The sequence below is a fragment of the Galleria mellonella genome, unplaced genomic scaffold (assembly GCF_026898425.1).
Source record: "Galleria mellonella isolate WM207_F2 unplaced genomic scaffold, CSIRO_AGI_GalMel_v1 utg312, whole genome shotgun sequence".
Taxonomy (NCBI): domain Eukaryota; kingdom Metazoa; phylum Arthropoda; class Insecta; order Lepidoptera; family Pyralidae; genus Galleria; species Galleria mellonella.
The window spans coordinates 4,117,709-4,129,960 of NW_026442074.1; the positions used below are offsets into that span (position 1 = coordinate 4,117,709).

Below are 12,252 nucleotides of genomic sequence, written 5' to 3' on the forward strand. Positions count from 1 at the left end.
AAGTAAAAAAGTGTTTGTGCAAAACATTTATAGAGAAACAGCTCTCTTTTTACTAGAATTCTATAAGATTTATTTACTACTTTATAATAATATGGTGTTATGTCCGTTGAACATAAATCTAACGATAAAGGAATATAAGTGAAGTATCATTTAAATTCCCATGAATAGCATACAATGAAAACTGTTTACTGCGACATCGCCCACGCGAACTCATCTCTAGAGAGTTCCAGGATATTCTATTTTAGTAGATGCTCGTGTCACAAAAGAACCTTATGTAACCTAAGGCTAGAAATCTATAGATATTTATAAATTTTTAGCCCCAGTGACTTCAGCTGTGCGTGAACAAATCAGATAGTCTGTCACTCACAAATCCCAAAGGACACATGACAAATAAAATTTCATTTCATTTCAAATATTTTTATATGAACAAAAAATATTATAATGTATTTTACATGTAACAAACACTAACATTTTACGACATATAATACATGTGCAAGCTATAGACAACCACCATAATTTCCGATTGCAATGCACGCATCACGTACGTAATAGGTACGTTCAATTTCTCGTAAATAGGTCGAGGTTTACGACATATCTGATATATCAATATAGTAGATATGGTGTACCTAAATGAAGGTAATAAAGTCAAATAAAGCACTATAAAAATAAAGAAAGAAAAAGAGGTAAAAAAATAATAGACATTTTTTTAAGATGTCCAAAATTAAAAGCATGAATGCCTTTTTTTATTTATGCTATTTGTTAATATAGTATTCGTTTTATTTCAAATTAAAAACTTTATCACAAAATATCACAAATAATTCTTTGTAAAATACCTTAACAATTATTATGGCTGGATGCTGTTATAAATAGCATTCCAAGAAGACCAACATTGAGACAAGACAGGCAGACAGCAGGACAAAATTCTAATTTCATTAAAAAAAAGCATCTAAAAAATAAACACCCACGCAAATTCGCAATATAGCGGTCGCCAAGTTTCGAAGACGGGCGACTGACAGCATTCAACGCGTAATTGGTTGGAATGCAATTAGTCGTGAGCCTTTATGGACGGGCAATAAAAAGGGAACAACTGGATGTTTACGAGATCGCGTGCTGAAGATTACTACCCGCTCCAAAATTACTCCGCTCGGATTTAAATGAGCTCGGGGATGCTTTGTGAAGAGGTATGGTTAGAAAATAGTGCCAAGAATATGCAGACGACTCTAGTAGTTTATTAACATATCCGTTTTAGTTTTTTCGAGGATTCCTCTAGAAATTACAGTTTAGTGTAAAGATTTTTTTTCGCTATCGCTATCGCTATATACTGGTGCGGCACCAGTGAAGGGTGTTAGGTAAACACGTCACTATTATACATCGCGATAAGATGATACATTTTTAATTTGTTTGTTTGTTCAGTGATGTCATTCTTTTGCTATTTTTTTTTATTCTTAAGGAGGCAAAGGAGCAGACCGCCCACCTAATGGAAAGCAACTACCGTCACCTATGAACACCTGCAACACGAGAAGCTGCTTGTGCGTCACACACCAGCAACACCAGCCAATTGTGCCTTGCCCGCCTTTTAAATGTTTGTAGGCACGATTTTAGAAATTTCCCATATTATATTATAAAGAGAAACCGAAGACGGGAGCTCGTTCCATAACCCAGTTTTACAAATGTATTTGTTAACCCTTCTTTGCATAATGGTGGTAATTTCTAAAAATTATATAAAAGAACAAGTTCACATTAAGTTGATCGTGTCTGGATACCTTTTTAATGTCCATTGCAGAAAAAAAAACATAGCTGTCAAATTTATTTTTTTAACCATTTTTCCTTTAATTTTGAACATGAATTATATCACCTTGATTTATTTCACCAATAAAAAAATATGCAAAGAAGGGTTAAATCATACGCTAATAACAGTTCTATGGTACTGCTTTCTATGGTTCATGACTATATTTCTTCATAGAGGTTGTCATATGCATATGTCGACTGTTACCGTTGTGTGTGGGGTTGTCATGCCCACATTTCGCCGAGTATATTAAAATCCAACATAGCAGGGGACTAGTCTACCGCCATCATTCTACTAAATTTTATTTCTCTAAACGTTTTCAACACAGAGGGAAACTTTGTACAAAAGTCGATTGCTTGGGTACCTCTGTCCCATTCGTGTTTCAACCGTGAAGGAGTTGTGTTTGCATGGCTGTGTTTCGGTTTGAAGGGTGGGATATGACGTGAATTTACTGGGTTCAGAGGAATAACACCTGAATCCTCAGGGATGGCAACGCATGGGGGTATCATGGGTAAAACAGTATACTCTGTTATGTCCATAGTACTGCTCATGTCTATAGGCGACGGTTACCACTTTCCATCAGGTGGGCCGTCAGCTTGTTTGCCATTCTAAGTTGTATAAAAATAAAAAATGAAAATTAACTAAAACTACTTACATGGCTCTTTTGGAATCATTTTATAGCTAAAAATTTTAATTTTATGTACTACACTACAATGTTACTACATATACATTATATTATATATGTATAAATAACTTTATACATAAGTAAATTGAAAACTGATTGGTTTCTAGCGGTTTCTTCTCAGCAAATAACAACAATTATTTATTTTACACCTTATTGCCCATATTACAAAAATAATAAATGTATTTATTAGTAAATTTTAATGTGAAGAAATTTTAATGGAAAGATTGTTTAGGAATAAGGCCGCCTTTTCTATCACTTCTCATTACAATTAACCATATTTATTTATTTCTTTTTTTTTTATACAACTTAGAATGGCAAACATGCTGACGATCCACCTGATGGAAAGTGGTAACCGTCGCCTATAGACATGAGCAGTACCATGGACATGACAGAGTATAGGTACTGTTTCGCCCATGATACCCCCCATGCGTTGCCATTCCTGAGGACTCAGATGTTATTCCTCTGTACCCAGTAACTTCACGCCATATCCCACCCTTCAAACCGAAACACAGCCATACAAACACAGCTGCTTCACGGTTGAAACACGAATGGGACAGAGGTACCCAAGCAATCGACTTTTGTACAAAGTCTCCCTCTGGTAATTTTATAAATGGCACAAAGTGCAATAATGTCTAAAGTATGGTAACTAAATATTTCTATTCTATTCTATTCTACTTTCCAAGTTGACTGTTCGAATCAATATCGAGGTTGATAAGAGTAATTAGATATTACAGAAATATAAAGCGGAAGAACACTGTGTCAACATTTCAAGCGTTATTCTCTAACTATACCGCAACCATTCTAGAAACCTCCCCTTCGTTGACAACTCCGTGATCCGTGTAGGTAAGTCAATTAAATTATTAAACGGTAAATCAAATTATTTGAATACCCCTATTGACAATAACTATCAAAACTATAGCTATGTTATATATTACTAGAGGGAGACTTTGTACAAAAGTCATTTCTTTGGGTACCTCTGTCCCATTCGTGTTTCTACCGCGTAGCATTTGTGTTTGTATGGCTCGTTAGTAATGGATTCTAACAGTTCCATTACTAGCAATATACCCTATCAGGTCGACCACTACGCGGTTCCCCCTGGAAACCAACGTGGTTAAGTCTTGTTGAATTCTTCACGATGGGCTAACTGACCTGCTTTTATCCTCACCTATCATTTATCATTGGTACCCTGTCAGCATACACCGATAGCGCAGGCGAGGTTACAATTCCATTTTCACTTTTAAAAAAAAACCTACCGGGGGGAAGGGATTGTTAGTAATATGAACTACTAATCCCATTGCTAACAATATACACTGTCGACCTCCACGTGGTGGGGGGAAAGGAATTGTTAGTAATGGAGTTTGACAACCCCATTTCTAGCAATATGCCCTATCAGGTCAAGTTCCACTTGGTTCCCCCTGGAAACCATGGTGAACAATTCTCATTGAATTCGTCACGATGGGCTAACTAACCTGTTTCATCCTCACCTATCATCCTTCACTGGTGCCCCGCCGGTGTATACCGATAGCGCGGGTGGGGTTACCTATAAAAAAAGGCCTCCACGTGGTCCCCATGGAAACCATCATGCTGAATTCCAGGTGTATTTCATCACAATGGGCTATCTGACCTGCCTTTTCATTCTCACCTACTATCCCCGCACTGGTGCCCCGCCAGCATATACCGTTCAGGGCATTTTATATCATTATCATCCATTAAAAAAAAACCTAACGTACCTTCCTTACAGAGAATAGAAAAACACCACGCAGACACAGATGCAGTCTATATGGGGGACCATAAATTAAGCAATTCTGTAAACCACATTTCTTTTTGAATAAACTTGAATATTTATCAGTGTTTGCACTAAGTATTAGTAAAATGTGGTATTTTACTAACAAGCATAGGTTTTACTTTGAAATACGCGTTAGGATAACCAGGCGAGTTACATAAAGAGAGAGTTTTATGTATCCATAAAGTTTCGACTGAATTTCCTCAGTACTTAGTTTCAGTAACACAGTGGTTTCATTACATCCCTAATAAGTCCAAAGGAAACGGTTAGGTGTTATTCATAATATTGGGAATTGTTTCTGAAATAAATAAGTATCTATTGTAGATACTAAATAGTGATGAAGCTGCAGATTAAAAAAATATATTTTTTTAATGTACTAATTAAAAAACTAGAAACTGATGGACGTAATAACAGATTAATTGCTAAAAAAAATACGACTTCAATTCTGACAAAACCAGTTATTTTGCTTTAAAAATGAAACTTCTGAAACGATTTTAATGATTTTTTTATGGAACCAATCTGAAAATCATCATCATCGTATCAGCCAACCGGCCTGCACCTCCTATCCAACTCCTATCCCTTGATGGGTTTTGCCAAGCGTGGCAGTAGTTACCACGCTTAGCAAAACCCATCAAGGGATAGGAGTTCAACAGTGGACAGTTCATCATAATTATATCAGCCTTTAACTGTCTAATGATGATAATGACAATTTTTACTCTCGAACTTTCTGTAGTTTTCTTTTGGCTTCTCGAAGGTTGAATGTATGAGATCCCTCTATTGATAAATCCGCCATTGTATAGTAAATCTTTTTATATGTCCTATATCATTTATCTACAAAAAAAATAATACAATACAATGATGTCAATGATCATATCAGCCGTTAACTGTCCAGAGTAGAACATAGGCCTCCCCCCATTGGGGGGTTTTGCCAGTAGTTGCCACGCTTGGCAGGCGGGTTGGCAACCGCAGTTAGGTTTTGGTAAAGTTTTAAAAAGGACTCTGCTGACTATTTCTCAACCATTGTCTTAATAACCTCTTCCAACAACGATGAGAAAGGAAGGGGTGGCCCTTTCTATGCCGGGACCATACGGCAATCTAAAAATATTTATATCCTATTAAATAAAAAAAAATATTTCAAACAGCGAGGTAATAAACATAAAAAATACAATCGATTTTAAAACCTCGCCTCCTTTGATTATTTTTTTTTTTTGCTTAAGACAAATATACTAATTATAAAGTTACATACATAGTTAGTTTTACTTATATTAATTAGTGTTGACCTTCCCGTTGCTTTCCACAAAGTTATCTGTAGGTACCATTGACAGCTCTCAATTTATCAAAAGCCACTAGCCTTAATGACAATGCCCACAAAGGGTACCCTGCACCCTAACAGCCTCTAACTAGAGTACCTTAGAATATTCCATTATATGATGTGGTTTTAAAATCACGAGAACGCCATCTAGTTTGTGGTTGAGCATTTACAACATAAGTCACTGTGAAAGACAAATATGTTATTTGTGGAGACAAACTATGCCCGTATAAATCTGGACTTATCTAAGATTAATCTAATCTATCCCTACACTATATCCTTACTAAAGCAAAGTCTCCAATCAGTTTGTTTAATATGTTTACATGACTAAACAACTAAACCAGTTAAATGAAATTTTCCACAAGGATAACATGTAACAATGAAGGACAGAGGAATAAGGCAAATTATTTACTACCAAGTTTTTTGCCATATTTAAAATAGCATGCATTAAGTTAATTACTCGAAGTCGCCAAGTCCGAACCGATTTTAGCCATTCTTTTTGCAATTTGTTAAATTACTTAATAATATTATGTTGCAACTTCGCCATTAGACTAAATCCTTATTAATGAGTATCGTAAATCCGTTTTAAATATGTTATAATATCCGTCTTTATACCTGCTCATTATATTAGGTAACTTTGTCTGCATGAAGTTATAAATCACGGTTTGTTGCTAGGGTCCACCTTTTAACTCATTGGAATAATGTTCACAAATGATTTACCTTATTTGTAAGTTACATTAATAAAAATCCGATTTTCATAAGCTAATTAAGAACTTATTTAATTTAAAAATAAATGAAGGACAAATAAAAAAAATAGATTGAGTGCATTGTTCACTATTAATAAAAAAAAATCTACTAAAATACATCTTAGAACAGTGTAATCGTAAAAATATATTTTAAATAAAAAATACCTGTGACGTACCTATACCTGATGTACTTATACCTAACATTAACCATTACAGTGACTAATAATCATTTTAAAAAAGTAATATACCATATAACACAAAGATCTCTTTATCTTAGCTAGGTAAGTTAGCTTTAGTTAGGTAAGGTAGCGTAGGTAGGTTAGCTTTGCGGTCATCTGGAGGAGAAGGCTAAGATAGCTTCCAAAAAGTTAGGAGTACTCAATAGGGTGAGACGATATTTCATGCCAGAACACCGCCTGAAATTATATAAAGCCCAAGTCAGGCCGCATATGGAATACTGTTCTCACCTGTGGGCAGGAGCGCCACAGTACCAACTCCTTCCGTTAGACCGCATTCAAAGTCGGGCGGCTCGAATTATCGATAGTCAACGCCTTACTGTCCGACTCGACCCACTGAAACTGCGCAGAGATGTTGCATCTCTGTGCATCTTCTACCGAATTTATCATGGGGAGTGTTCTGAGGAATTGTTCGGATTGATACCTGCTGCTGATTTTCACCACCGTACAACCCGCCACAAACTAAAGTTTCATCCCAATCATCTGGACGAGTGGCGGTCTTCCACCATGCGTTTTTCAAGGCACTTTCTTCCACGCACAACCATTCTTTGGAATCAACTTCCAGCAGCAGTATTTCCGAACCGATACGACAACATAACCTTCAAGAAAAGAGTATATTCCTTTTTAAAAGGCCGGCAGCACACCTGCAATGCCGCTGGTGTTGTGGGTGATCATGGGCGGCGGTAGTCACTTACCATCAGGTGAGCCGCATGTTCGTTTGCCCCCTGTGTTGTAAAAAAAAAAAAAAAAAAGGTACCTACTTCTTTAATTTATACACTATTACATATTTACGAAAATTATATCGTAAATTCATCAATTATACCAAATATAGAAAACAACGTACCTATATCTACAACTGAGAAATATCTTTCTTTTTTATTTCACTCGAATAAAAATAAATCATCTTACTAATTAATATAATAAAATCACAACCAGACGATGTATATACAATACTAAAAAAATATTAATATAAAAAATTATATTAACGGATCTAAACAAAAGTAATAGAAGACAAAACCATATTTTTTTAAACATTGTGTCTTTGTATATTTGTGTATTTGTATGTTTGTTTCGACATCACACAAAAACTACTGCACCAAATTGGATGCAGTTTCATACTTGTATTCTTGAAAGTGTAACTTTAAATCTAATATATGTTTTATCTTGATACGCCGTCTAGAAGTGATACAGTTTATTGGTTTTCCCACTTTCGAAATCGACGCTTACGTGGTAGCAAACGAAAAGGTAATGTCAAATAAACTACATTTAGTGTTAACTTAATAATTGTAAACAATGTAACTTAAAAAATACATTAAAATACAATACCTACTCGCCACACAAGTATAGCTAATGAACAATAATTACAACGATCCAGTAAAGTCCAATTAAGGCGATCCTAACGCTTAAAGCAATATTGCCAGAGAACCTTCGGGCAGAGGACAAAAGATTAAAAGTAAAAAACTGTAAGTAACTCCGCTCAATGTATAGAACATTATCGCTTTCAAACATTGGGCATATCGCCAAACAAATTAAGAATCAATCCTTCATTCATACTCATAGATATAAAACCAAATCACTTCATAACAATGGGTTATCTAAGGACTCATTTATTAAAAGGTTATTTATTTCCAGGCCAAATCACCTAAGAAATAGACAGAGTACAGAACATAATGGCAATGACCTTTAACCTTATATATCTAGCTTCATCCACTACATTCAATCATCGTAAAAGTCAAACAAGGTGAACGATTCACAAATCGACTTAACCCCAGCAGAAAGACCGACCCTACAACAACATACCTACCCAATATTTTGTTTTAAGAGTCATATTGTACGTTCTTTCACATATTGAGTAGGTAGTTTCGTCATGTATGTTTAACGGACGGTGCAAACGAAGCGTGAGTGCTCGTATCCATCAAAGGATGAACGGGGTTTAAAAAGTAAAATCAATTGAATCACTCATATTTCACACTTTGCTTCGTTGGTGTAACTGAAAGTATTCTAACTATATTTTCGGATCCCAATATTTGATTTGGCGGAAAAAGTAATAGGAGACGTGTAGGTATGAGTAAGATTTCGGTTACTTTTCGATTTCGTTTAATGAAACGAACTTATCTGAAATGGATCGGGTATTGTGAGTTGTTTGTGTTGTTCGTTATCTAATTTCATTCGACATAACAATCTCGACTATGGCCGATCAAAGCAATTACATCTTTAAATTGTAGTAAAGTCTACTTAATTTAATAAAATAGCGAGTAATTTAGTAAAAAATACTCGATTCAACTGATATCCACCAAATTGTATCATATCCACCATGGTACTGTTCATGTCTATAATCACTTTCCATCAGATGGGTCGTCAGCTTGTTTGCTATTCCAAGTTGCATAAAAAGATTAAAAGATTAGACTAAAAAGGATAGTTTAGAGAAAATTCTTGTGCATTAATATCTCCAACTCATGTTTCTAGCAATAAACAGCTGTCCACATAGCTCTGTTTCAGTTTCAAGAGTAAATCATGGCAAAGACATTAAATACGTACGTTTTGCTCTCTGGTATGATTACGCATGAGAAGTGGGCGTTACTTTGAAATCTGTCACCTCCATGAAGATGTTCATTATGATGTTCATGTCTATAATTGACAAAGTTATAACCAATTACTCTTAGGTACCTGTCATGAAGTTATCCCATTATGAATAATAATAAAAAACTAAAATTTTATAATTTAGACAAGTTTGGCAGTTAATACTCACTTGAGTAAATTACTAAAGCAGTCCAAACTAGGCTTAATATGTTCCAGCACTGAGTTTACACTATAGTTGCCTATCTGCCGGATTTGCCGATTACAACAAACGTCTAATCTCTCAGTAGTCTATTTCATACGTAAATCCCCATAAATCACTATCTATAGCTCAACTATGCAATACCTTCTACGCCTATTGTGACTTGATCTTGGGTGCGTTTATTGACGTAGCGTAGAGGATAGCTCCTAAATGTCCCTTTTCCGATTGACATTGCAAAAGGGTTCCCAATACGTGTTGAACTCTAAAACCCTGTGCACTTATGAAAAATCCAAAACATCAATTTAAGGAAAAAGTAATATCAAAGACACATAATGACACCATTTTCCCGATCTTTAACGAAGGGTAAGGATGTAAACCAACAATAGATATCTGACGGCACAACCCAAAGTACCCCGACTAGAGCAATTTAATAGTTTTCTATATTGCATTGAGTCGGTTGCATTGAGATCGAACACTCTACATCACGGAAGTTTTTATAATAATGATGGTGACGATAAAATAAAATGACGTAACAAAATCCCAAAAAAACCCTCAGATCGTAGGAAGAGAACGCAACCGTAGTTACTGTTCTTAATCTTTGCCTCAGATCAATTTTTGCAAAAAATCCTTGACTGTTCTTTGACATTATGATAAAAAATAGTCAATCCTCTGATCATAGATTACGAATAGTACCTGCGGTACCTCAGATAAATTACTATACATATAATAATAATATTTATCTGTTCAATTAGTTCACTTTGTCATCACAAATAGTGGCATATGCCACTATTTGTGATGACAAAGTGATTTTTATATTTAAATTTTTTTATACTGCAAACATAACAGCTCGTCTGATGGTAAACGAAGACTAGCCTATAAATTATTATCTGTCATACATATTACTCATACATACATGCCCTCGATTAAGTAATAAATAATTAAATAAGTAATGTTAATCGCATATAAATTATAGATTAAAAATAGTGCTTTTTCTACTGTTGACTGTATATTTTTATGTGGCCATTATTATTGTTTACATTATTCTATTCATTATATATATTACAGACATCAGATGAATTACGTTTATACCATCAAATATCTCTAAGGTGATCTGTCAATCCGTCTGTGGCGAAGACAGAGTACATGCAAATCTGTTTTAGTCCTCAGGGATAGCAGTGCGGCAAGGGGTTCTCTGCGTGTCACATTATACTCAGTACGCCCATGGTGCCCATTATCTATATATGCTACGGATACCACTTATCGTCAGGTTGGTCGTCAACTTCAAAATTTAAAATTTTATGAAAAGGAATCTCGTATGAGAACATAAGCATAATCTGGAAATTGCTATTCATAATGCATTCATGCAGATAGAGAATGTCAGGTACTATACTTAATATATATACATATACAAATCTGATGCAACTGTATTTACTAGATAGAGCAGTATCAAATAAATACTCTATCTGTGTAATAGAGCTTACATACATAGATAGAGCATTTATTTAATACTGCAATCACATACGTTATACAATTAGGCATAGATCTAAAAAGTATACACAGTAAAATAATTTTAATTGTTTTATAAATTTTTCATAGAAAATAATAAGGTTTGTGTCAGCAGTAAGTAGCATATATAAATTATATTTTTCAATTAACAATAATTATATTTAAATAAAAGATACATAATAATTATTCCATTTATGTAGTTGGATACTGGTTTATAAGTATAATATTTTAAACATGAAAAAAGTTTTTAAAACCGTAAAAAAACTATATTATTTTTAAATTTAAAACTTTACTTACCTTAAACAACTCCATAATACAACACTACGGTCTTTTCCGATCGGTACTTCACTCTCTTATTCTTCAATATCTCACAGTTTCTTAAAACTTACACTGCCCGAATTGCACACAAATTTAATTATATCTTATATATATGTACAAAGTTTTCCATTTATATGTTTATTAATAATAAATAATATGATTTAACACATAATTTTTTTGAGCTTCCTACGTAACGAGTATATATGTTTATCTATATATATTTATGTACCGTTTAATCTACCGTATCTGAGACCAAATTTGAATTTGCCGATGGCGGGAGTGGGGCGCGAACCCGCGCGCTTCCCTCCGCGTGTCCCAAACATTTTATCACACTGAACGTCGCTGAAATCTTCTATTAGGGACGTCCTACACATCGACTTTATTGTCCGTAATAATTTTATTATCAAAAGACATAAAATACACCCTTTCGGTACATAAATAAAAGATAAGTCCCCATTACTAACGCATTCCTTTTTTATTCTTGCCATTACCACTTGAATTGGAAATTCCCTATACTTTTTCTTAGGCAAACGAGCAGACGGTCCACCTGATAGAAAACGCCTACTGTCGCCCATAAACACCTGCAACACGAGAATTGCTTGTGCGTTGCCAGCCTTTAAATATAATACATTTACTATAATACATTTGACTGTTAGAAAGAAAAACAATTCGACTACTTGACTCTTAAGATCGAATAATTACTTACTATATTCCTCACTAGCGACACGTCCCGGCGTCGCACGGGTGGACATTTTTAACATTTCCCTTCACTGCTCTGCTCCTATTGATCATAGCGTGATAAAAAGTATACTATAACCTGCCCAGAAGTATGAAGAATAATTGTACCAAGTTTCGTTAAAATCCGTCGAGTAGTTTTTGTTTCTATAACGAACATACAGACCGACAGACAAAAATTTTACTGATTGCATTTTTGGCATCAGTATCGATCACTAATCACCCCCTGATAGTTATTTTGGAAATATATTTCATGTACAGAATTGACCTCTCTACAGATTTATTATAAGTATAGATTACGTACTGTATTTTGTATGATATTAAAAGTGAATTATAGTATAAAAACCATCAAAATGTAAGAGCGCCGTA

General features: G+C 34.6%; 1 protein-coding gene across 1 annotated transcript in view; it reads right to left on the reverse strand.

Annotated features, from left to right (window-relative positions):
• The window catches only part of LOC113515231 (uncharacterized), a 436,442-nt gene extending 424,984 nt beyond the window's left edge, over nucleotides 1–11,458 (reverse strand). The window contains exon 1 of the mRNA XM_052895915.1: nucleotides 11,128–11,458. The gene's annotated coding sequence lies outside the window, so the exon portion shown is untranslated. The remainder of the gene's footprint in view (nucleotides 1–11,127) is intronic.
• Between the last annotated feature and the right edge of the window lie 794 nt (nucleotides 11,459–12,252).